Here is a 25,534-nt window from a genome sequence, read left to right as displayed (position 1 = left end):
AGGCAGATACCAAGGTCGTTCACGTACTGGGTGGTAAGGGAACTGCCTACTTCACATTTGGAGAGCGTTTCAACTGGAATCCTGTGTCTGATTCCATCGATACTCAAACGTATAGTTTTATTCCTTCAGGAAACATGGCAAAATATCAAGCTATGGCAACTTATTTCACTTGAGATCCTTATTTCCCAGATTCCGAATTATTTTATTTGCTATCGTTCATTAACTTGTCACGTAGTAACTATATTTCGTAAATGTATTTGTCTTTCCGTATCTAAGCATTACTTTTAATTATTGTTACGTAATGCATTGTTTTATCAATAAACGACAACAGCCAATATTACTTAAACAATTACAAATATTATTGTCGAGTGAAACAATAACTATCATTGAATAAATTTTCCTTCCACGAATTCCTCATTTCTTGACCAATCAACACAAAACGTGACACTAGCGCAAATAGTCCTCATGTAGATTTGCACGAAATTGAAAAATGAAATAAACAAACTGTACCCTATCATTTCAAACGGCTCGGCATGGCCAGCTGGGTTAAGGCGTTCGACTCGTAATTCGAGAGTCGCGGGTTCAAATCCTCGTCACACCAAACATGCTCGCCCTTTCAGCCGTGGGGGCGTTATAAAGTGACAATCAATCCCACTATTCGTTGGTAAAAGAGTAGCCCAAGAATTGGCGGTGGGTGGTGATGACTAGCTGCCTTCCTTCTGTGTTACACTGTTAAATTAGGGACGGCTAGCACAGTTAGCCCTCGAGTAGCTTTGTGCGAAATTTAAAAAACAAACTAACAAAAGAAACACATTTATTAATTTTTTTATGCTTCTCAAAATGTTGTCTATGTGAAGTCGTCACAAACGCTGTTATTGGCGAAACTAATTCAAAGGTGAAAGTTGTGAAGATGAGGCGGCGTGCTTGAGTTAGGATATAATTTGTAAGTGTCGTCATTCAAATTTGTAGTTAGCGTTAATAATTTGATTCCTGTTAATTAAATTTTTATGTATCACCACAATAATATATTATTAATCTGCGCTTACTAGAATATGTTCATTATGGGGACATATTTGATACTTAAGCTTTGAAGAAAAGATAAATTATGACTCAGAATCTGATTCACACGAAATGAAATTGAATGTCTTATTCTATTTCGGGCCTGTCATGGCCTAGCGCGTTAAGGCGTGCGCTTCGTAATCTAAGGGTCGCGGGTTCGCGCCCGAGTCGCGCCAAACATGCTCGCCCTCCCAGCCGTGGGGGCGTTATAATCCCACTATTCGTTGGTAAAAGAGAAGCCCAAGAGTTGGCGGTGGGTGGTGATGACTAGCTGCCTTCCCTCTAGTCTTACACTGCTAAATTAGGGACGGCTAGCACAGATAGCCCTCGAATAGCTTTGTGCGAAATTCCAAAAACCAAACCAAAACCTTATTCGATTTCGACCCAGATTTAGCTATCTGGAAACTGAAGAGACACCAACTTGTTTTGTATCTGTAGGCCTCTTGTATCCAGGCTTAGTTTTAATTATAATTTCAAGTACATATTTTAACTTGTTAGTAATAAAGCGCGAAGGAAGTTGTAACATGTGATGAAAACGAAGTAATAACTAAGAGTTTGTTTGTTTTGAATTTCCCGCTAAGCTACTCGAGGTCTATGGGCTCATCGCCCCTACTTTAGCAGTGTGAGACAAGAGAGAAGGCAACTCGTCATCACCACCCTCCGCCAACTCTTGGGCTTCTCTTACCAACAAATAGTGAGATTGATCGTAACCTTATAACTCCCCACGGCTGAAAGGGCGAGCATGTTTGGTGCGACAGGGATTCAGAAACCGCGACCCTCAGATTACCAGTTAAACGCCTCAATCCACCTGGCCATTCCAGGCCACTAAGTAAGAGTAAGACGTAAGAGAATTTAAATTAGTTTCGTTAATAATTCCAGTGGGAATGATACTATATTAACAATAATTTGAGTAAATGAATAATATATATTGCCTATAATATTTCCAGGGCCATTTTCTATTGTTGTATGATTTTAATTTTGTTAGTTGAGTACTTGTAATTAAACCATCAATTAGTGATGTTCTTGCATCATGTTTGAGGTCTAACAAATAGCTTAATATTTAGTACTAAATATTTTCACTGACAGTATAATAATGTTTGATACTTAGAAGTTTTTACAATGTTAATAAAATGTTTATTTTCTTACTTATTTATAATATTGTTTGTGAGGTTTATGCAATTTTTAAGGCATTCTCTGTTGGTGTTAATCATTTTAATATTTTTGTATCATTCTGCATGACACCTAATTATTGTATTTGTTGGAAGAGTTCCAGAAGTGAATAAAAATTTAATTAAGTAGGAAGTAGAGTATGGTATAAAATATACATCATATGATTAGAATAACCATTATAATTTCTTTTAAGTTTATCAGTGTCTTATTTTGGGACATTTGATATTTATATGTATCAATAGCTTGTTTGTATACTTCCAGGGGAACTGTTTTAGGCTTAAATGGGGAAACTTTGACAATTATGCAAGTTATAACTTTTTCTTACATTAATGGTGCATTAGTAAAGGCAGAAATGGAATATCAATAATCATAGAATTCACATGTGTCTGTTAGTTTGTTGTAACTCCAAAAACGAATTAAATAAAAATGCTGCATTGACTGACCATATCCAAGGGTACAAGCTACAGTGGGGATCATAATATGTACCCAAGGGTTTTGAGGTTACTGAAGAAATAGGACCCACACTGCAGTGGGGATACACTGTCTATCAGTCTAACCTCCATTCACCAGTCTCATATAAGAAATAGAGTAGCAACAGATATACAATTAGAAATAGAAGTTAGGACAGTGAGACGTGGGTGCTCAAGCCCACAACTTCCTACATGTAAAAACGATGTGGGACATGTTTTTACACATAAAAACTACAAACATGATTTATAAAATACAATGCAACAACTGCCATGACTTCTATATTGGGAAAAAAGCAGAAAAATGGAAACTTGATTCAAAGAACACAAAAAACATCTTTGCACGTTTTGAACACTGCAAATGTAATAAACACATTATCGTAGGAGACATCCAGATGCTAAGTAGGCAAACAAATAGAAAATCAAAGGAGCCCTACATATACAACAAATAAAATTAAAATGAAACCTATATAAGGGAACACCTTTATATCTATACTAATTCATAACCTTACATCCAACTGCAACACCAATCCACAATCCTGTACTTGTTTATACTCTTGTCTCGAAGATGTGCTCAGCATTCTTCAGTTGCAAACTTTCTCTATTAACCTGAAGGTTTCCTAGGAAGGTCAAAATGTTCTCCATTTATTAAAAGTGTCAATATCAATTCTAACTGTTCTGAAATACATTTTTTGTTTCAAGTGGGTTTCTTGTTATCAAGAAAGCTTAATATTAATTAATGGTAAGAATTTAATGGTTCATTTAAGTGACTGTTCTTAATATTTCACATTTTACTAAAAATATCCCATGGTTTGAGCTACAGTGTGGGATCATAATATGTACCCTAGGTTTTGGAGGTGACTGAAGAAATAGTTTAACATGTGTGAAGAATAGATGTAGATGACTTAATACAGAGAAAAGTGCTGGAATTTAGAAATAAACATAATACATTGAATGGTTGTTTAGTTTAACATTTAGGATGGCTTAAGCTATGAAATGGGTTAAAAGTAACTTATGAAAATTGTTTATTAAAAGCATTAAATAAGTATTGCGAGGTGCCATTTGTTCCTACATGGCTGTCCCAAATGTCCTTTTCTGAGAAAGTAGAGATTTTATTCAGAAAGAAAACATTGATTTCTCTTTTAAGTTCTCTGTAAGTACTGACCTCCACTAGTTCTAACAATAACTAATTTCATAAACCAGTCACGCTAATATAAAAATAAGTCTTGCTGGTACCTTGCCATTGTTTTTAAATTTTAACGTTGTGCCCTCTTGTCATAATGGGTATAAACATTGTTTAATGAAATTTAGTCAACTTATTCTAAATTTGGTAGTGAGGAAAGCTGAAGAATACTAGTAAATAAAAGGCTGTCACTGATGGAATTTTGGCAAGCTATAGTTTTAACTTTGTTGTATGCATTGATCAAACTGAAAGAAACTTAAAATTTAAAATGAATAAACATAAGTAAAATGTTGAGAAAAAAAAGGTAAAATTCCTACATTATGTGAACATGCATGCTGTATCAGTCTTATCATTTATTGGAAAAGAACTGTTATTTTGGATCAATTGAATGAAATAACAGCTGGAAATATCAGATAATTTATGAAAGAAATGAAAGTGAAAGTAATTATAAATAAAGATAAAGGTTTGGCAAGTCAACCGTATGTGAATGGCATGTTTTTCTGAAAGTTCAGTGTATTAATTAAGTACTCACATGATCAGTGGTTTTTACATATTTATGGTTTGCATGCAGAGTACCTGGTTTGAGACTATTTAAACTTTTCAAAAAACATTGATCACTTGAATGCCTTAATTAAATTGTACCCTTGTTATTTGTGAAGTACCTGAGGGTCAGTGCTTGGGCTTGTATTCTTTCATATTTACATTAATCATATTGCTAGAGGCATGTCATGAGAATTTACTGAGTTATATTCAAAATTTAATTAAATTACTTTTATTATCATGGTAAGTAAACTTGGCAACAAAACTTAGCTTGTAATATAAATTTGGAAATTATAGTTTTAATTTCCTAGTTTTATAAGACAACATTTAAAAATATCTTCAATTTTCCATTGTTTCAGTATTGTGATATTTGCTCTTTAAGTATTTCCTCTTCTCTTATTTATTGACCACTTCTCGAAGAAGTACAAAATTTGACATAAGTCGCTCATTATAATTAACTAAATTTTTATTGGGTCTTATTAAATAGTAAGAAAGCCAGAAAATTTTGATAGTCCTAGAACAATATGTGCTTTTAGCATGTTATTTTGTATTCTTTGTTGCATTTTTGATTAACTAAAAATCATTTAGTGCAGTAATACCATTATAATAATAGTTTTAATTAAGAGTTGATAAAAAAACCACCCAGGTAAGTATTATATTTCTTGTTTTTCATGTGTTTACTTATTGTTGTAAAGGTAAATAAAATATAAGTTTTAGATTAGGTTAAATAAAAAAAAAACAAAACATTTTCCTGTGATATGCTCATTAGTAACCAATGCATTACATAATTTCTTAGGGTAACGTAAGCTACATGTTTACAAAGTGGTTCACAACTTGTGTGGTGATATCATTAGTTAAACACAGTTCAAAGAGTAATAAAAGCATAAATATATATATATTGTTAAGGGCTTAAAACTATTTAAGACAACCAAATGTGTCATGAAGTGATTCTTGAAAATAAAAATAGCAATATGTTTTCTTTCATGGTATATGAGGTGTAGAGTTAGAATGGGGAAAATAACATAACACATAAAGTTTTACTGAATAAACACACATTGAAATTCCAGTGCAATTACCCACCCTTTTTCACAGTTATAGCTATTTTTCATATGATTTCCTTCTAGTGCACAGATTGTCACTCACTATAAGCTTTGAATTACTATCTAATTACACATGTATGCCACATGTGCAAATTAGCATTCAACAACCCTCTACCAGTATGAGTGTAACACATCCTTATTCTGATATTTACATTACCACGTCAACCTGCCACCATCAAGGCAGGTTATCTTAATTGCAGGGTATAGCCATACATTACAAACCCTCTCAGATATTTCCAGTGTCAGTGTTTCGGTCGCTCAAAGACGTCATGTGCTTGTTCTTGCCCAGAATGGTTGGAAGAATAAGAGATGCAGCATTTGAAAACGATTCATAACATTACTTATCCTGAGGCTTGAAAATTGCTGTCTAGCACGTCATCTCAGATGTATGTTGCTGCATGTCATCCCACAACTACAGTGGGAGTGCAGACAGATATCTCTGTGCCTCCAAAAGAATCATTCTCAAACCAAATGAAAAGGATTTTGGCCTGCATTGTTAAAAAAGTTGATGAATCAACTTAACATCCATCTCTGTCCCTAACATACATTCCAGCAAATCCCAAGATCCACTTCCTCTGGTTCTGGGTACAGGCATTTCTTTGGGTGCATCATCTTCTCCCACCACAAGATGCAAAATGATCATTTGTTCTTGTCCTCAGTTGCTGGAACCCTTTTTAAACAGCATAGACCTACCCAATCGACACAGGTCAGGATACAAGGAGGTTGACAGACCTCCCTCAAATAAAGACAGTAAAGAAAAAAAGACATGGTCAAAAACAGAAGGGCTCTTCACCCATTTTACCTGTACATAAATAATAATGTCCAACTTGATACAGTGTAATTGTCGAGGTTTACGTTGTAATCTGGATGACATCAAAACACAGATTGCTTCCTACCATTCTGTATGCCTTTCCTTACAGGAAACATTTCAGAAACCTGCCAATACAGTCACCTTTCAGCATTTTTTTTGTACAGAAATGACAGGCTGTGTGATGGACGAGCTCATGTAGGGGTGGCGTTGTTGGTTGATTAGCATGTGCCCACCCTGTCTTTGCCACTGGATGCACCCTTGAGTCTATTCCTATCTTGCAAGGTGTTGCTGTACACTAATGCTAGTGATAATTTATTGTTTATTTATAACACCTTGTCAAGAGGATAAAATTGGTCTTACCTGAAATCTAGTATGTCTTTTAAAATCCTAAACTTGTATATTCTTATCCTTTGGTTTTAGATATATCACAAGAAATCACAACACATTCATCCTTTCTGAATTAATTTATATATTTCAATAACATCTGTTGTTTTTTTTTAATGCTCTTAACATGCTTTTCATAAGTTACCAGGTAAGTCAATCACCTGTTTCAGTTGAAAACAGAGAAGCTACCTAATTCTGTCTAGTTACTTTTGTTTTGTATATGCCTTATCAACAAGCTCTTTTTATTTTGTAAAATCTCAGTCATCAACATTATTTTAACAGAACTTTCAGGTCCTTAATTAAAGGAATATGTTTTAAAGTCATTTTAAATACTTTATTGTGAGAGAGAGAAAATGTAAAGAAGATTGTATGGTCAGTAGTATGTGCTTAATAGGCATTCTCTACTCATTCATACGAAATTAAAAATAGTCATATTGCTTCGGATTCAGCCAGTAAATCAAACCACCCCACCCACTCCCCAAAAAAATTATATTTACCAAAAGTTTTGCATACTTCAAAGTCATCTTCATGTTAATGAAGGGAGAAGAGTTATAACATTTATGAAAACATGTTATACACCTAATGAAGAAAATACTAAATCACATGTTCATTGCAAATTTAATCACATTTTATATCCTTATTTTAAAAGAGACCAGAAAATAGAGAGAATGGTGTTTCTGATTTTAAATATTTCTGGGAGAGCATGCCTCTGGATCTTCCTTAAGATATTGTGCATAAAATATGGTGTAGAGTCATAAGCCAGCACTACATAGTACACTAACAGGATTACCTGCCTGATTCATTAATATCACCCACTTACTCTTAAACATACTGAAAAACCTGCCTGTTACTCTTTTCTGAAGAAATCTTAATATAACCTTTCCATCCCTGGAGTAATTTTAGTAACTATAGTGTGAACAATTTACAACAAATCAGTGTCATTACTCAGACAAAGCTCACACAATATTTCAAGTGAAGACTATGGAGGACCAACTGGTGACTTGAATAGAAAGATAACGTCCTCTTTTTTTATTTGATAATCAGTTTAAGTTGCATCACTCTGAACAGTCCTTTATACATCACCATTCCTTCTTGTGTATGAAGACCAAAGTTGTACACCACTTCATAAGTATTTGGTGGATCAGAGCAAGATATATTGATTATTTTTCTCATGAAGTAGTTTGATCCTTGAGGCACTTGACACCTTGTAATTTAGAAGTTACTTTTTGTTTCATAAATGTTTAACAGAATTTGAATTAATAACTTTTTCTTTAATTATGTTATGTAAATCACTAAGATTTTCTGTACTTAATCTTTACACATAAAAAGGATTTTAAGATTATAATTTTTTTTTTATTATAATTTCTTCAATTAATATATAAGATTTGATGTAAAACTGCAGAAAGACTTGCCAACATTATGGTTAAGAATGTAACTGAAATGTGTCTGAGGTAATTAACCACCTGAATACAAAAGTATCCAATACCAAATAATTAGTAGTAAACTGTATTTTAACAAAACGATTAATTATGACACATTGAAAAACAAACTATATATTATGTATTATAAACATTCTCCTGATTTTATTCCTCACTCATGTTTAAAATTAACTATAGCAAGTAAATTTAGAAAAGTAATTTTTTACAGCATCCAATCAAGAGCAGTTTTCCTAATGAAATCACTGGTGGTGTTTTATCAAAAGTGAAAAGAAAATTAGGCTTACTAGAAGTTTCCAAAATGGTAAGTGTATCTAAAGAATTTTATAAAAATGCTTTTCGAACTAAAACATTTAAGCTACTGATTGTGATCCACATACATATTCCATTATCAATTAAATTATACTCCATTAAGTCTGTATTTGGGCTTGGTCATTCTGACTAGTTATGTAATCCCCATGTAATAATGAAACTACATAAATTACTATAATGTTCTAAATATACTAAGTGTATCATCGTAAGTTTTGGCAAATGTTTATGCAAACGTTACAAGCCTTTTGTAAACTAAAATTATATTTCAAGTAAATTGCTTTTACAAGATATTTATCCAGTAATTTATGAATTCTCTGTCAAGTAATGCCGTGTAAAGTGTGATTTTTCATGCTAAGAACAAAACTACTTGTGTTCTCTTCATTGTTTTTATGTTTAATTTACCTTACTTATAATACCATCTAAATGAATGTTTTTTTTATTTTTCATAGAACTTTAAACTTGCTCTCTTATCTTCTCTACCATGACACCAACTGTAATGAAAGTAGTGAAACAAATGTTGAAGTACAAAATAACTGCAGATTCTGAAAATGCAATTACAATTTTTATTTTAGCATAACCTCAGTTTTCTAAACATTTCCTGATTGGCTGCTTTTGATTTTATTACTTTACAATACCTTTCTGACCCAATATAATGATATAACTGTCAAATATACACAGTAGTAAAACATAACCAACCGACTGAAATACAAAGTGTAATGAGGGCACTGAACATCTTCAACATCCACATCCCTTCTTCCACCTCTTGTGAAGCAGATTGATTTTTTTGTTCAAAAGTGGACTATTTGTCTCTTATCTATGTTTATGCCAGGACCTTGGCCTTGAAGATGCTGTACACTATTCACCATCTGAGACTTCAGCCTTGAACAGGGTCTTTCCATGCATCTCCAGTTCAGAGTCTATACACTGGCTTCCACTGGTTATACTTTTTAGGAATATACAGTCTGCCATTCTTCCCTTTGGTCTTCATATTTAGGTGAAGCTGACTGAGTTCAGTATGTCATAGATTGACGTTGCTTTCTCCATCGATCAGCCCACCACAGTATGTTTTATTACAACCTCTGCCTGCTACCTTTCTCTGAGTCATCTGAGGAAGGTTGATACTCCATTTGGTTGTACTATTTTCATTGCCAAACATCTTTTGAACCATTCTTCCATTCCCAATTACACAGATGGTTTGAAATCAGTTAAGTCTATTGGATCTGCCATGGTTTGTTGTAGCTAGGTGGTTTCGTACAATATCCCCTGTTTCTGTGTTCACTGTCAAGTTATATAGCATTTCTTTTGTTCTGGATGATATAGAAGCTACACAGTACACTCACTGTTCTATTTACACCAACTCTCTTCACTCTACTGGTCAGAGAATTGGTTTGTGTTAATTCTCACCATGTTTTCGCAACATTCAACACTAGCTGGCCTATTTTTCTTCTATCTTCTATTCACATCCAGTTTTTCAGGATAACTGGCCATGTTGGTATTCACAGGAACGAGTTTGCTGACATTAAATCGGTCTGTTCTGATGCTGTCATTGCTTTGCTTGTTCTGTATATGGACTACAGTACTATATTCAAGGCTCAGCTTCATACCAGTTGGCAGTCTTCTTGGATTGAGCAATGTCATAAGTTTTTCTAAGTCAAATCTTCTGTTTCTCTTTAGCCATCTTGTTTCAGTAAGGATTGGAAGGAGGAAGTTGTCCTGGCTAGGTTATGCACTGTCACAGGTTAATAATCAATAATTTTGTTTTATTTGGGATTGATGCACTATTATGTGGCTTTTGTGACATTGAACTCTCAGTAGCTTACATTTTACTGTTGTGCTGTTATGAATCTGAGTGATGGTGCCATTTTAGAGATGCACTTTTCACAGATTTACATCTTACCATGGACAATATCATTGTCAATGGTGACACTATCGAACTTGATTGTGTTTTCAAATATTTCTGGGACATTGCCCTTTTAATTCTGTTTAAGTTTTAGCTGCTTTTGGAACATTATTTGGTTTTAACTTTACTTTTAATTTGTATAATATTTGACTTTGGTATTATTATCACATATTTGCACAGATAGTGTTGTTGCTTTGTGACATAAACCACCAGTTGACAAACCAACCAATGAGAAACTACAGTTATGAAAATGTGAGTGAATTTATGTACTTTATCTATAAAACCTTTTTATGATGGACAAATTCTTCTGTATCAAATAATTAAACATCGTAATATAACTTGTTTGGAATGTTCCTATTTAAAATGAAAATATAACTTTACAAGTTTAACACAATTAATGATGGTGATATTTAAATCTAATTGGTTTGTTTTATTTCTAGCAGAAAAGTTTTTTCTGGAGTGAGCTCTGGTCAACATAAAGAAAGCTGTGCCCAGAAAACCTATATGTCTGCAAAGCTTTACTGTAGTCTGACTTGTAAGGTTTGCAATGTAAGGAAATTTTAGTCTAAATAAATAAAGATCTGCAACTTGTAGACTAAAGTTAACACTCATTGGAGTTTCTTGTACCAGTTTGAATACATGTTGACCAAACTGCATAAATGTATTATCAAGTAAAAATTTCATGGCTTGTAAACATGTACTTGACAGAAACAGTGGTAATTTTCATAAGTGATGTGCCATATACAGTCCTGTGTTTATAGAAGCAGAAAAGCCATAAGCTAAAGTCACCAAGAAACTAAAATTTTTCATCAAACCCTCTAATTTTATTAATAGGAAAACTGGTGCAAAGATTACTAAACTCAAAAGTTTATACTGTCATTGCTTCAAAGCTTTTAATTTTCTGTTAACATTAAATGGAATTACCATTGATTACACATTGATTAATACTTGTTCTCTCAGTCTCTCTTTATGTTTTAATAACATTGTATTATTTCTTTAAAAGTTGTTTGTAATTCAGACCACTACCTACAATAATTGACATTTCCTTTGTTATAGTTTTTTATTGCTGGAATAAAACCTGTATTTTTACAGTATTTTTATGTAATTTTAGAATCTAAAGTAATGTAGGTTTAACAATATTTGGTCTGACCAAATGTGTGTTAAAATCTAATGAAACAGAAATTTCAGTTTTATTATTTATGAACTTTTAATACCTGGATGTTTTAATGTATTTAAATTTGCTAAGCTTTGTCATATTTAAGATTTGGAAGATTTTAAACAAAATGATCTTTTAGGTTTTATATATGCATTTTAAAATAAGTAAGTATTGCCAATTACTTGATCAATATTGCAGCATTCCACTGTGACTTACCAGACTTACTAACTGATCTGTATTTTGGTAATAAATACAAAAAAGTACTGTTTTTTTGGATAACATTTTCCCCTTCCTATTAAGATGCAAGACAAATAATCTTGAAAACTTCTCACTTTTTGAAGACTGAGTAAACCATGTGGGGGAAGTATTCTGATATTTCAGATGATTATTCACATGTTAGATACAGAAGTAGCTGTACATAAGCAGGTACTTCCAAAATGAAGATTTGGGCAGTACCCACTATGTTTGATTTGTTAAATTTAGTGATAACTCTGTAAATAGAAAAGATAGGAAGTTTTTAATTTACACTCTAGCTTTTCAGTATTGGTAATTTGAGTTTTAATTCATAGGAAACTATAGTTGTTATATTTGAACATCACAAACATCTAATATCTACCAAAGCTGCAATCAACATACCAGGTGGTGCACACAAAAAAAAATTTGTTATTCAAGAACTTTGTTGTAACACTTATCTTTAAAATAAGAAATTAATTAATGTGTAATTCTAAACTTTGAATTATATGTGACATCAAACTTACTGAAGTACATTCATAAAATGAGGTCACTAAAAGTTTGAATGTAAGTCTACAAAGATGACAAAACCCCTTTGACCCCAAACCATAGGAAGACCTGTAGTGAGATTGTTAATTAAATTATTCTTTAAACAGCAACAAAGCCCATAAGACCAGACTCATAACCAATTTTACTTGTTACGGTTTACATACTTCTAACTTCTAATATGTTAATTGTGTCTTCATAATATTTGGTAGAGTTTATTAAACTTTACAAGGCTTTTGCATATAAAAAACCAGGTTTTTAATGAAGTAATTTTAATAGTTTAAACTACCAGTGAAAAAGGCTCAACTTTTACAGCCCTTACATAACTGGAGTGAACCACATGAGCTTTATTTAAATGAGGTATCTTCGGCATTTCGACCACCTGTTCCCGCCAACTACACGCATTGGCCTCGGGACACCTCGAACAGAGTCTCAGAGCAAATGAGAGCGAGCGGGAAATTTAAACAACCGCGCCCGCCGCCTACCGACGAGGTAACCCATTTCTTCGGCCTGTTTCGCGCATGCGTGGACCAACAGCAGCTTGCTGCGGCGTGTCGGACGTCTACTCGCAGTTGTGGCGAAAAGAGCCCGAACGGTTGGCGGCGGGTCCTTCGATTCGACGTCTCTAGAGGATATCTTCGGCATTTCGACCACCTGTTCCCGCCAACTACAGGCATTGGCCTCGGGACACCTCGAACAGAGTCTCAGAGCAAATGAGAGCGAGCGGGAAATTTAAACACCCGCGCCTACCGACGGGAAACCCATTTCTTCGGCCTGTTTCGAGCGTGCGTGGACCAACAGGAGCTTGCCACGGCGTGTCGGACGTCTACACGCAGTTGTAGCGAAAAGTGCCCGAACGGCTGGTGGCAGGTCCTTCGATTCGACGACCCTAGAGGATATCTTAGGCATTTCGACCACCTGTTCCCGCCAACTACACGCATTGGTCTCGGGACACCTCGAACAGAGTCTCAGAGCAAATGAGAGCGAGCGGGAAATTTAAACACCCGCGCCCGCCGCCTACCGACGGGGAACCCATTTCTTCGGCCTGTTTCGCGCGTGGGTGGACCAAGAGAAGCTTGCTGCGGCGTGTCGGACGTCTACACGCAGTTGTAACGAAAGTGCTCGAACGGTTGGCGGCGAGTTCTTCGATTCGACGTCCCTAGAGGATTGTTTCGGCATTTCGACCACCTGTTCCCGCCAACAACACGCATTGGCCTCAGGACACCTCGAACAGAGTCTCAGAGCAAATGAGAGCGAGCGGGAAATTTAAACACCCGCGCCCGCCGCCTACCGACAGGGGAACCCATTTCTTTGGCCTGTTTCGCGCGAGCGTGGACCAACAGCAGCTTGCAGCGGCGTGTCGAACGTCTACACGCAGTTGTAGCGAAAAGTGCCCGAACGGTTGGCGGAGGGTCCTTCGATTCGACGTCCCTAGAGGATATCTTCGGCATTTCGACCACATGTTCCCCCAACTACACGCATTGGCCTCGGGACACCTCGAACAAAGGCACAGAGCAATTGAGAGCGAACGGGAAATTTAAACACCGCGGCCGCCGCCTACCGACGGGGTAACCCATTTCTTCGGCCTGTTTTGCGCGTGGGTGGACACACAGCAGCTTGCTACAGCGCGTCGGACGTCTACACGCAGTTGTAGCGAAAAGTGTCTGAACGGTTGGCGGAGGGTCCTTCGATTCGACGTTCCTAGAGGATATCTTCGGCATTTCGACCACATGTTCCCGCCAACTACACGCATTGGCCTCGGGACACCTCGAACAAAGGCACAGAGCAATTGAGAGCGAGCGGGAAATTTAAACACCGCGGCCGCCGCCTACCGACGGGGTAACCCATTTCTTCGGCCTGTTTTGCGCGTGGGTGGACACACAGCAGCTTGCTACAGCGTGTCGGACGTCTACACGCAGTTGTAGCGAAAAGTGTCTGAACGGTTAGCGGCGGGTCTTTCGATTCGACGTCCCTAGAGGATATCTTCGGCATTTCGACCACCTGTTACCGCTAACTACGCATTGGCCTCGGGACACCTCGAACAGAGGCACAGAGCAAATGAGAGCGAGCGGAAATTTAAACACCCGCGCCTACCGACGGGAAACCCATTTCTTCGGCTTGTTTCGAGCGTGCGTGGACCAACAGGAGCTTGCCACGGCGTGTCGGACGTCTACACGCAGTTGTAGCGAAAAGTGCCCGAACAGCTGGTGGCAGGTCCTTCGATTCGACGACCCTAGAGGATATCTTAGGCATTTCGACCACCTGTTCCCGCCAACTACACGCATTGGTCTCAGGACACCTCGAACAGAGTCTCAGAGCAAATGAGAGCGAGCGGGAAATTTAAACACCCGCGCCCGCCGCCTACCGACGGGGAACCCATTTCTTCGGCCTGTTTCGCGCGTGGGTGGACCAAGAGAAGCTTGCTGCGGCGTGTCGGACGTCTACACGCAGTTGTAACGAAAAGTGCTCGAACGGTTGGCGGCGAGTTCTTCGATTCGACGTCCCTAGAGGATTGTTTCGGCATTTCGACCACCTGTTCCCGCCAACAACACGCATTGGCCTCGGGACACCTCGAACAGAGTCTCAGAGCAAATGAGAGCGAGCGGAAATTTAAACACCCGCGCCCGCCGCCTACCGACAGGGGAACCCATTTCTTTGGCCTGTTTCGCGCGAGCGTGGACCAACAGCAGCTTGCAGCGGCGTGTCGGACGTCTACACGCAGTTGTAGCGAAAAGTGCCCGAACGGTTGGAGGAGGGTCCTTCGATTCGACGTCCCTAGAGGATATCTTCGGCATTTCGACCACATGTTCCCGCCAACTACACGCATTGGCCTCGGGACACCTCGAACAAAGGCACAGAGCAATTGAGAGCGAGCGGGAAAATTAAACACCCGCGGCCGCCGCCTACCGACGGGGTAACCCATTTCTTCGGCCTGTTTTGCGCGTGGGTGGACACACAGCAGCTTGCTGCAGCGTGTCAGACGTCTACACGCAGTTGTAGCGAAAAGTGCCCGAACGGTTGGCGGCGGGTCTTTCCATTCGATGTCCCTAGAGGATATCTTCCTCATTTCGACCACCTGTTCCCGCCAACTACACGCATTGACCTTGGGACACCTCGAACAGAGACTCAGAGCAAATGAGAGCGAGCGGGAAATTTAAAACCCGCGCCCGCCGCCTACCGACAGGGGAACCCATTTCTTCGGCCTGTTTCGCGCGTGCGTGGACCAACAGCAGCTTGCTGCAGCGTGTCGGACGTCTACACTCAGTTCTAGCGAAGTGCCCGAACGGTTGGCGGCGGGTCTTTCGATTGGACGTCCCTAGAGGATATCTTCGGCATTTCGACCACCTGTTCCCGCCGACTACACGCATTGGCCTTGGGACAGCTCGAACAGAGTCTCAGAGCAAATGAGAGCGAGCGGGATTTTAAACACCCGCGCCCGCCGCCTACCGACGGGGAACCCATTTCTTCGGCCTGTTTCGCGCGTGCGTGTACCTACAGCAGCTTGCTGCAGCGTGTCGGACGTCTACACTCAGTTCTAGCGAAAAGTGCCCGAACTTTGAAATAAATTTACATCTCATGTAGGTTCTTCAGGGAATAGAATATCTTCACGTTAACAGTGTAATACAGGGACATCAAAAGTCAAAATATATTAGTTGGTATGGACTGGAGCATAAAACTAGGTAAACTTTAAGACATATAATATCAGGTTTGGTTATTAGAAAAAAAAGTTGACTGCAGGTGTTTTCTTTTACAGATTCCTAATAATTTGTTCAATGTTACTGAAAATCAGGGTGTCTAAAACCCTTCAGGATTATCTTTTATACACATCTAATTTGTAGCCAAAATGTAGAAATTAGTTGAATATGTAAAAGGAAATACACCTGCAGCTATCTTGTTTTACAATACTTTTGAGCTTGTACAATATTTTAGTAATTTACAGCATTTAAATTGCAATATTTAATAAGTTTTATACCATTTGTATAGATATTTTTATAGAAACTTTTGTCTCTCACCATCCAGCCAAACTGATAAGCTATCTTATTGAACAAAATCTTTTTTGGCTCTGACATGTAGGAGACAAAAGATAGATTTGAAATGATATTTTCGACACGCCACTGGTATTGAATCACAATGGACAAACTGAGAATAATGTAAAATAAAAAACACACCATCTGCACTTAGCTTGTTTTAATTAGAATTTTGAAATCAGTTGGTTTTCAATATTGTGCCAGCATTCAGTGCTTGTGCAATGATTTTGTTATTAAAGTCATTACTTTCATTCGTACGTGAACAGAAACACATACATTATGAAGATGTTGATACGTTACATGGAAATCATGTTTACTCAGAAATAAAAATATTCACGTATAAGAATTAGTGTTTACAGTTCTCATGTTCAGTACAATATTAATGTACAATACATTCAGTACAATATCAACTACATAGCATAGCTATGTATTACTCTTTAATAAATGTGTATATAATTTGACATGTAAGCCTGGTTTTACGTATGTTTACTTGCAATGACACAGTCATGTGCCAAGTAATTTTCTAGCCTCCTTTACTGAAATAAATTGCCATATATTACTTTGAGGTGTTTAAATAAATAGAATTCAAAGAAGAAAATAATTTTACTTTTATATTGTTTTTATGACTATTGACCTAAGATATTTGGAAATTATAAAATAATTTATTGGACGTTACATTTTTTTTTAATACAAGCGTCTTCGAAACACATTTGATTAAGAATTTTTGTTCTGAAAATAAGTGCGAAACACGAATAAAAAAAAGAACAGATTTGTAGCAATATTTTGTTCGTTGACAAGATTTATTTGGATGATTAATTGTTTCTATTTTTCTATCAAAATTTGCAATAGAAACAACACAAATCAAAATTACAGTTAACTGTTTGAATATTTCTGTTGTCAATTTATCTTTAACAAATGATAGCAGAATTTTATTTCATTATAAATTATGTGTCTGATTATTGAAAAGATAGTTTTGTTACATCGGTAATTTGACAGGAGGAGAATAGGCACGAAGAATGTTATCTTTATGTTGTCGTGCTCTCAAAAAGGATATCATACAACTGGCTGAAAAAGTAGTTTTAACAATTTAAAATTTTACTATCTAAGTTGATCCTAACATACTGACTACAAAATTGTAAGAATTATTAATATACTTTAAATTCATTTTGTCAGACTAACTTGAAATTCTTTCTAAATAATTTTTGTTTTCATTTTCACTCAACTGAAAATTTTATTCTTGGTAGCTGACTTTGGATTATGTGCCGTTATAACATCACAAGAAAGTAAAAGAACATCAACGGCCGGCACTCCGTACTGGATGGCACCGAAATCGTTAAAAAGAAAAAATACGGATGTGAAGTCGATATATGGTCTTTTGGCATCACAGTTATTGAGATGATACAGGGAGAGCCTCCTTATTGTAATGAAGATCCCCTCATGGTAAGTGTTGCCAACCAGACCGTACAGCCATGGAGAAAAATTAGATTGAATTTCAACTTTCTCCTTATTTGAATGTACTTTCCTTTTGTATGTAAATATTTTGATGAGTTGAGAGTAGAAAATTATGATTGAATAAATCTATAAGAGTTTCCTTCTGGATAAATTTAAAGTATTTCGTATAAATTTCAAGATCTTTTAAGAATTTGGGTAAATTAATGCTTGCGTTAGTTAAAGAGAAATGTTTCTGTAATAATATTACTCATAAAATTATCATTGTTTCGCAATACCCAACTTCTTAATAGTGAGATTTCGTTTACTTGAATACACAAATGATTGTATAATTTAGTTGAAATGTCTTCCAGCAACTCTAATAAGAAAAGACAGAACAAGGCTTGCCCATTAATCACACATATAGATATACATAAAGTCATGATGTCCCATTTCTTTTCAGCTATTTGATCTCATAACGAAAAATGGGAAACCTGATATTAAAGAAAAAGATAACATTTCTCTCGTATTCCAAGATTTCTTGAGAAGTGTTTACAAGTCGACGTACGGAAACGATATACAGCTTCGGAACTCTTGAAGGTATGTCTTGAATTACTGTTACTTCACTATTTTATTTTGTTTTGCTTTGAACCTATTACCCTAATGACATACATCAAAAGCAATATTAATAAGTCGAAGAATTCGTTGTTGTGCTTGCATGTTCATTTTACAGTTTGAGTACATCGACTTCAAACACCACTGCATAATTTACCATTTTTATTTTGTAATATCCATCAATCCCATACAATATTACATTTTACTGCTGAAAATTTACCTGACTTGACGTCAAGATATATGGTGTACTTAATAGCGATTGGGGAACAATTCAATTCTAGAGCAATTTGTCAGAAAGTCCAGCTGGCATCACATAAAGCTTTTATGCAAGTTCTATAATTTCCTAACAATCCTTCATGCCTTGGGAGCTGTGACATGACAACAAAACTTAATGTATGGTGTTAAACACTGTTTTATGAAGCTTTATTTGTGGGTTGCTATTAAATTTATTCTTCTCAGTATATAAATGTTTTATATGCTAAGTTCTCTGTTAAGACACTGCATGTGGTTCTATGACAGTTATTTCAATCTCTATATTTCATTCAAGCATGAATTCTAAAGAATACTGATTATTCTTACGCTGGTTCATTCAGTTGTCAAGAGGGATCAGTGAAGCGTTACCATTGTGTTGAAATCTACAATCAGTTACCGCATGGGAGAATTATATCCGTAAAATGGAAATAATGACAAAATATTATCTTGTCGTAGCACTTTTGCACAGTACTGTCTGTATACAGAGACTGATTTAACAACATGTTTATGGTGTAGAATTGGTACTTTTTAAACAAATATTTTTTTTTTTTTTTCATTCAGCATCCTTTTATATCACGAGAAAAGAAATGTGAACAACATAACCAAGCGATGTGAGGCCAATATTCATCCTCGTTTGTATTTATTTTTTGTGTATTCTATGTGTTGTTGTTTTGTATGTATTGTAAGCATTGGCACGTTAAATATTTATGATGTATAAATTGGGTTATTTGTTTTATATTTAATTATGTTATTTGGCTGTTAAATTTTACTGTATGTATATGTTTTATAATGTACAATATCATTATAAAATTGAAAGAATTAAAGGAGAATTTGTTTGAAATTACATTATTCTGTTCATATTTGGTGATTAAATCAACTCTAGAAAGAATAAGTAATTAAATATCATATTGCCATTTTTGGTCCAAGTTATTTTATTTTCATAACGGATAATGTTTGTGCTAAAAGTACTCAAATATCTACAAATAAAAAGAAATATAGAAGTTTTTAATAGTTTAATTGGTATTTTCCAAGATATATCAATCCTACACAAAATATTTCAAATGATATAAACAATATCTCCATATTTCGCAGTTATATCACTGAAATTACAAAAAAGTAAAGAATAAAAATAAATGATTCTAATAAATCAGCATGACTATTGATTATTCAACACCATCGCTATCTATAAAATTTCCTTATTCCATCTTACATTGTCGCCTTTACTTTTGCTTTCAGTTTGGGATTTTAAACATTCTACAAACTCTGTGTAGATGTCGGAAACAAATTTTGTGATTATGTATCTTAGTGTTTTTGGAGATTTAATGATTTTAATTCAAGAATGCTGTATAGGTGAAATACAGTTGTACAAGGACAGTTATTACAGACACATGAAACTGATTGGTTTAACTTCTGTTCTCATAAAGGTGTGTAGGCCGTGATGGTAGGTAACTGGTGGCAGTGTATTATCCATCCTTGATCATTGAGATGAGAAATTGATATATTGTTAAAATCTGCACTTTTATGGATTAGTGTAACAAGAGCATCTCTTTCGAAGTGTTACATAAAGCATTCTCTGTTGGGGGAGAACCTTTAGAAGTGATTTATTGTTTGTGAAAAACAGTTTTGCGAGTGAAGTGTACAGAGGAGTGTTATGAAGTAAGACACCCTCGAAATTGTTGGATATGATGTTTATGGTGGAAAATAAGAAAAATATCATCAATATACCTTCTTTAGAGAACAGGTTTGAAGCTTCAATGGCAATTGTCAACCTATTTGTGTTCTTGGTGATTGAGGAAAATGTTGGCAAGCCTAAAACTCATGTAGGAGCCCTTACCAACAACATCTATCTGCTCGTATAATGTTATTAAGGAGGTTTAGAGAGTCTTTAGTCGAGAGTTCAAGCACAGATTTGAAATAAGATTCAGAAAGACCATTATCAGCAGAGACGTAACCGAGGGCGCAGTCCATCTGAAAAATCAACTCGTTTTATAGCATTGAATGAAAAGTAAAACGTATGTAAACACTTAAAAGAGAGATTCACGAGCTAAGCCACAGACTATACACACTATCCAGTTTCACTGATACAAGGGAATGATAGATTTTGACATTTGTGGAATGAGCTTGGTCTTAAAGAAGTGTTTATACATGATGTCTATCTCAGTATCTGTTGAAAGCGAAAGCAAGAAACCAGAAAGCTTTATGAATTTTAATTCATAGTACTTCAACTGCGTGGTGAGTGATGCTATTTTAAATAGTTTCTATATTAGTAAAATGGTTGATTAAACAGTAAATTATTTATTTATTATATCCACTTGTAGCAAAATGACCTTCATATAGAAACCGAAAAAGTGCTATGGGTTATTAATTAGAGCCAATAAGTTGTCAACAAAGGTTTTAAACATTTTATTGAATTTATCAGTCAGTTTAGAAAACTAAATATCTTAAATAAGCATCCTAAGAGAAGTGAAAAAACACCAGTAAATGATAAAAAGTATGATTAGATATAGAAGGAAACACTATAATCAGTACCTTAAATCATAAAAATACAATCAGTTTTCTATACCAGTATTTATGAAAAAACAGTTATGACAGAAACGTTTCAGTAGTATGTTAGTAACATTATTCTCTCATAGAAGTACATGTAGCTGAAAAATACAAACGTAAATTTAAATCTGTAGTAACTCCACAGAAGTATAGAAACACCACTGTAAGACACACAGAATACGCCTAATAAGACCTTTGTAAAACACATTTAAGTTAAACCTATACTGTTTCGTCAGGTACACTTTTATTATACTAAACCTATAATAGATGTACATTGAAAAGAAGACTCTCAGCTTTGTAAATGAAGAATGTCATACTTAAATATAAACATTTGAAATCAAATTACCCTTAGTAACACAGTGTATACATAGAATCTTAATAAGAGTATCCACCATTTTATGACACGCACAATATACCAAGTAAGACTATCTAAAGAAAGAAATCCGTAAATATAAAACGTGCACAATAAATTGAAATCTATACTCAATCCTATGGGCTTTTTTGTAATATACATAATTCATCTAGTGATGCCTACAGAAACCATAGTAACAACATGCGCGTACATTAAAATTAACCACATACAGAACTTAAATGCCAGAATCCTCCTGTAAACTGTCCATCTGTAGTAACAGTCTCTCTAGCGTAAAGTAGTAATGGGTGTTATAAAGACTAATCGATAGGTTACATTATTGTATTAATATGATATCTACCCATATAACTTCTGAATAAAGGGTATTAGGTTACATTGTTCTTGTACTCATCATCTCCTTACTTTAGTTACCAAGCAAAAGGAGGGCGAGATACTTCCATACAAACACATTTGATTAATAGCACATATCGTCATGTGAGTTGTGATAAATATGTATATAACGAAGAAACATGTCACGGCTTCTATCAACGTGAGACAAATTAAATTAGGTTGTGATACACATAGCTAACATTTTTACTTCATACGTAAGCTGATTCACAGCACCATTTTACCATGTATGACAGATGATGATAAAAACAATAAAATTTATCTAAAACTATATAGATGTAAATAAGTAATATGTTTTGTAGAAAATTGTAGAAAAGCTAATTTTGACAGATTTATATGTGTAAAACAATTTAAAACAAATGGATAATATACTGAACTATTCAATACTTGAAATCATCTTGTTTGTAGCTTTTACTTTTTCAAAGTACGGTTCATGCTGTTAGAGGAACACTTGTGAAGCCATGGTAAAGAGAGAGAGAGAAAGAGTGGCATCAGATTTGTGGTGCCAAAAGTACTCTACAAGTACTTGCCAAAATTTATATAGTCCATGACATTGAAATTATTACAGTGTTTTGACTACAATAAATCTTTTATTGTGCACTATTATTATCAAAGGTAATATACTTTAATTGTCGTAACTTTTATTTATTGATTCAGAGTATTAAGCCGTATGATTACCGAACATATTCGGTACCGCACATCTCACAATTAGTAACTGGCATTATTGGAATATGTACGTCATAGGTCACTCTCCTTTAGTCAAGACTTGGTGGTATTACTTCCATATTCCAACCTATGAACAGAAGGTGAACGATAATTGCGGAGACATTGAGCAGAACAACAAATTTCCATCGTTCACGAAGTCTCCTCCTAGGAATATGTCTCGCTCTTACAGCATCATTTATCATCTGATTTTCAAGATGAAATCGTAAACTCCATGACTTTTATGTTTAAAATGGGTTATTGTTATTTTTGTTGAGAATGTAACATAATGACTAGACTGTGAGAGCAATATTGTATGCTAAAATTTCGTTATTGGTGGTTTTATGTTGAACTATGCTTTACAATGTTTGTTCGGTCAGGTGATTTAGGTAATCGACTCCCAATCTAAGGTTCGTAGGTTCGAATCCCAGTCACACCAAAATGCTTGATCTTAAACCCGTGAGGATGTTGTAATGTGACAGTCAAACCCACTATTCGTTGGTAGAAGAGTAGCCCAAAGTTGGCGGTTGGTAGTGATGACCAGCTGTCTTTTCTCTAGAGTTGCACTGCATAATTAGGGTCGTCTAGCGCAGATAGCTTTCATGTAGCTTTGTGCGAAATTCAAAAACAAAAAACTTTTATATTCAAATTTCTGGTTATTTGAAAAAATATTGTATACATTTCGTAACATTTTTTTCCGTGTTTATGTTGTTAAAGTACGCTGTCTTTCTTTTCACTGAATGTTATTAAATGTGTTTTCTATGGATGGATTGTGTTAGTATTTTGTTCATGATGAGTACTGTTAGTATTTGTTCTGTGTTGGTAGTGTTTTGCTCTCTATAGATTATATTAGTGTTTACATGTGCGGGTCATGTCAGGTGTTTGCTCTGTACGTGGGTTGCAAAAGCGTCTGCTCAGTGTAAATTGCATTGATGTTTGCTCTATGTAGTTTCATTTAGTGTTTGTATTATATATTTTTTTCCTTTTCGATTATTTCAGATAGTATATGTTCTGTGTGGAGTATGTTAAGTAATGAATACTTTCTGAACATTACTCAAATGGACTTTGTTGTGTTTCCTAGTGCAAAGCTACACAATGGGCTATTTGCACCCGAGGAAATCGTACCTCGGATTTTTTTTTTGTAAGTCAGTAAGCATACCTCTGCTTCACCAATTACTTAGAATCATAATTCATATAAACGAAAGTGCTTACACGTAAAATACCCGTGTATTCAATGGACATATATGTCTCCTAAAATGTTTGATTTACAGATAAAAAATATTGTGTGAATAATGTTAAAAGGGTAGACAAACGGTTGATATATATGAAATATGTTTTAACAAATTGGAAGTTGTTTTGCTTAATACAGAACCTAAGTCTAGGCATATGATTGAGTGCCATTCAAAAAATTCACCTTTTATATAGGTTTTGTAACCTTCAAATCAAATATAAACTATTTTTAACTTTTCTTTCTTGAAGCCTCCATCTTCTTTATTCGAGAGATTGACAAAATTTTGTTGGATAACATCTAGAAAGTGACTATAATTTTCAAACCGAGAACGTTTAGCCATAACCGACACTGTTTTGTTTCATAACATTGAGAAAGTGACTGGCGTTTTCAAACTGAGTGCTACTGATATGATTAACATTGTTTGGTTACATAATGTCAACAAAGTGACAAGGGTTTTAAAACTTAGAATTATTACCCACAATGCTTGTCATGCTAGATATACTACTGCTACTAGAATTCGAGTTGTGCACATTTAGTTCGCCATCTTTAATTTTTCTCATGTTTTTATTTACGTCTTTTGATCGTTTTCGAGGGAATGGAAACGTCCAATTTTCGATTTATTTATTCATTTAATGATTGTGGATAGAGGTCTGTGTTGGTGAAAGGAAATGTTTAGAATCGTTATGAGGCCCGGCATCAATGTTAATCTCTGCTGATGAGGTGTAGGAAGAGATACAGGTGCCACTTCCTTGGTTCGGAGTATTCTCAGTTTCAGTTCCATCTACCTTCTTCCTACCCATGGCCTTAAAAATATTTTCGCTTTTAAATCTATAAAATCAGAAAGTAATTACTGCTTTTGTGAAGACCATTTATGCTTCAAATCAACATCATGACATTTATCGTATTTCGAGAATGTGTTTATCGTTATACTTTGTAACCGTGCAAGTAATAGAATTGAAAAAAAAACTTTCTCAAATGACAAACTGAAAGTTTCAGATATGAGGTACTATATACATCGCCATTTTATAACACTAATTCTTGTAATTAAATCATTAAAATAAAGTAAAACAGTTGGTTAATTTGTTAATGTCTTTTGACAAATACTAAAAATCAGTAGATTATTCGACACTGAAATGGTGTTTTCCGATGCAACAATCTATTTTTCTACATTGCCTGAGGATATATTGACATGGATACGAATATTATATGAACAGTACAACATTGAGTGTTTGTATGTTATATTAATATTAAATTTTTCAATTAAAAATTCCAGTGTCTAGCTATTTCAGAACATGACTGACAAAGAGATGCACTCTCACATACATGAAAATCAAACACTGTGCAGCTAAAGGTTATATTTACGTATATCATTGTTTTCGAGAGAATAAAATTATATGTCGACAGTCAACACTTTAAAAATGTAAAACTTTTTGGTGTGTTTTAATTATGTTTTACTTCATTTCCTTATTTCAATAAATTAGACTAAGAAATAACTTACCCATGGTTGTTGGGTTCCCCGTCGGCAGGCGGCGGGCGCGGGTGTTTAAATTTCCGCTCGCTCTCATTTGCTCTTAGACTCTGTTCGAGGTGTCCCGAGGCCAATGCGTGTTGTTGGCGGGAACAGGTGGTCGAAATGCCGGAGATATCCTCTAAGGACATCGAATCGAAGGACCCGCTGCCAA

At 35.4% G+C, this 25,534-nt stretch overlaps 1 long non-coding RNA gene and 1 pseudogene across 2 annotated transcripts; both read left to right on the top strand.

Moving 5' to 3' along the window:
- The first annotated feature begins 851 nt into the window (after nucleotides 1–851).
- Nucleotides 852–11,298, top strand: LOC143243301 (uncharacterized). Its single transcript, XR_013024247.1, has 3 exons — nucleotides 852–943; nucleotides 8,362–8,454; nucleotides 10,803–11,298. It is a non-coding gene; the product is annotated as an uncharacterized LOC143243301 (long non-coding RNA).
- A 6,229-nt stretch (nucleotides 11,299–17,527) lies between these two features.
- LOC143242340 (serine/threonine-protein kinase Pak pseudogene) lies at nucleotides 17,528–18,349 on the top strand (annotated as a pseudogene). The gene is made up of 2 exons (XR_013022584.1): nucleotides 17,528–17,763; nucleotides 18,215–18,349. The product of XR_013022584.1 is annotated as a serine/threonine-protein kinase Pak pseudogene (transcript).
- Nucleotides 18,350–25,534: the final 7,185 nt, after the last annotated feature.

This window comes from Tachypleus tridentatus, unplaced genomic scaffold (genome assembly GCF_004210375.1).
Source record: "Tachypleus tridentatus isolate NWPU-2018 unplaced genomic scaffold, ASM421037v1 Hic_cluster_2, whole genome shotgun sequence".
NCBI lineage: Eukaryota > Metazoa > Arthropoda > Merostomata > Xiphosura > Limulidae > Tachypleus > Tachypleus tridentatus.
The sequence above is the reverse complement of the archived record's forward strand: the minus strand, read 5'-3'. Positions and strand labels throughout refer to the sequence as shown.